We start from the raw sequence: 2,345 nt of genomic DNA, 5'->3' as shown, positions 1-2,345 counted from the left end.
ACACACACACACACACACACACACACACACACACACACACACACACACATGATTTAAGGGTGAACGTGCACATGCAATTAGTAAGAGCATTGATCTGGTCCTCTTGGGGGGTTTAGCTCCCCTAACGGTAAGAAAAACAACTTTACTTGACAGATAAATTGCTGAGCATTTTCTTGGAAATCTTACCCTTGATGTTCATTTAGAAACTACATTTTGGGAGAACTTTTGCAGGGAGTTAGTGCAGCTACTGCCTGAAACTCTGACATTCATCAGCTGTCTTTCATAAACTGTCATTTGTGAAACTTATGAGCTAAGCTGACAAAAAGTTGATGTTTTGATGTATAAACTTTAATAAGAAATGTGAAGTAAACCAATCGCTGCTGCCAGTGTTTCATTGTGTTTTCCAGGTTAACCAACCACTCGTGTCTCTCCCTCCTGGACAAAACGCTCAAACAAACAACCTGAACATTAAATGGCAGAAGCATCTGGTTAATTAGATATCCTTGTTTAATGTAAGTTGAAAAAAAGCCCTTCACTTTTAGTTTAGAAGAAAAAATTCTGAGGGCAGCTTTAGTGGAAGTCAATCAGAGTTTGGTTGCACACACTGAAATTTGGCTGGACTTGGACAAAAACTGTTAATGTTGCCGCACATTTAACAAAACGTACGACAAATGATCTCTGTGCAGCACAGTTCGGGTGGTATCCATTACACTTCAGTAACAGCTCTGGTGGACAGAGACAGAGACAGAGGCCAATTTCAAGGCGTTTAGAAGAGGAAGTGATGAGAAGATAAGTTTATTTTCTATTTAAACTTAAAAAAAGGCATTTTAATAACAATTAAAGGTGACAGAGATACTTTATTATGGTATAGTATTTAAATATACGCCTGAGAAACACATAAAATTGGCCCTTTAAAGAAAATTAAAGTGATCTCAGTGGTTTAGATTTAAATGATGTGCATGGATTTTAAACTTACATTGATTCTGATTTATCAAGACTGTTCTAAATTTAATGTGGGTTAGGGGTAAGGCACCAAGTTTGGAACCGGAAAATGGCAGGTTAGATTCCTCCTCTATTGTGGTGTCCTTAAGCAAGACGGAGGCGCTGTCCTCTGCTGCACTCGGGTGTATCTGACGTGTGATTGGTAAATGCAGAGGATACTTTGTCATTATGGGAACATGCATTTGGACATAACACTTTCACTAATTTATGCAAATCTAAATCTGATGAATTCAGTCACTTTGAGTGAAAACAACACGTTTATCGCAGAGACAGTTTGGCACATTAAAAGCACTCTGACAGCTTGCTGTGTAATGACGGCTTTTTTTTTTCAATAATAGCTCTATAAAAACACCAGTGATTCTCAGTTTTAAGGCGACCGGGTGCGCTAATTATCAGTTCAGCTTTTAAATAGCCGAGCATCTCTTCGATGTCTGGTGGAGAAGAATGGGAGGCTTTCTGTTCGGAGAAGTGAGCATCGGTGCTGATTGACTAGAACTCTTTCAGCGAGTCACAGATGCAGTCCTGGTAATTTCCCCGTTTAAGTCCATACGCCTTACCCCCTCCATCATCATTCCCACTAAGCTGCCTTGTAAACAGATGCAGTTTCCATGGCGACATGGTGAGTCCCTCAGTGGGCGCCATGGTTACCCTCGGTGTGCAACAATAAAACCAACGCAATTGGCTGAGAGCCACGTATAGATGGGGTGCAGCATCCATATGTTGGGGGTGGGTGGGGGTAAACCCAATCCCATCTTGACGAGCATTTTTAATCCCACGGTTGAGCGCGGAGCCAGACGCACGCGCTCCTCGCCGTCTCTTCCACGCAGAGACGCGCTCGCTGACTCACACGGCGTCTCAGTGAATCAGTGRCGTTAGTCATTTCAAGTCCTGCACTCAGAGAGACCAGGTTTTAAATTTCACATCACTGCCTCCGTGCAGCGGGTGTTAAAGGTGAGACATCAAAGCTCGACGGCGTTCGCCCGGGGGTCGGTGGGACCGCCAAACAAAAGTGTCCCCTGTGGTGTCTGTGCAAATTCCACTCAGACACTGAGACAGAATCACAAACTACCTGCTGCTGAGATTTATCAGTGTGTTGTACGGTCTCCATGTTGGGCAGGGGAATAAAAAAAACTGAGCATTTTGGTTAAAAAACTGATTAAATGTGAGGGAAATCTGGTGGAAATAAATGTGATTAAATATGAAAACCAACACATTATTAAAGCAAGTGTTGTTCTTCTGTTTCTGTCTGAATATTTGCTGAAACCAGCTCTAATTATGGAACAAAATACTAACAACATCACTGACTTTTAAAATTTTAATATATTATAGCATTATATATAAAG

At 41.6% G+C, this 2,345-nt stretch overlaps 1 protein-coding gene across 2 annotated transcripts in view; it reads right to left on the bottom strand.

Moving 5' to 3' along the window:
- Positions 1–2,345, bottom strand: part of cnih2 (cornichon family AMPA receptor auxiliary protein 2) — a 33,606-nt gene that overhangs the window by 29,010 nt on the left and 2,251 nt on the right. The gene's annotated exons all lie outside the window — the stretch shown is intronic.

This window comes from Austrofundulus limnaeus, unplaced genomic scaffold (assembly GCF_001266775.1).
Source record: "Austrofundulus limnaeus strain Quisiro unplaced genomic scaffold, Austrofundulus_limnaeus-1.0 Scaffold145, whole genome shotgun sequence".
NCBI lineage: Eukaryota > Metazoa > Chordata > Actinopteri > Cyprinodontiformes > Rivulidae > Austrofundulus > Austrofundulus limnaeus.
The sequence above is the reverse complement of the archived record's forward strand: the minus strand, read 5'-3'. Positions and strand labels throughout refer to the sequence as shown.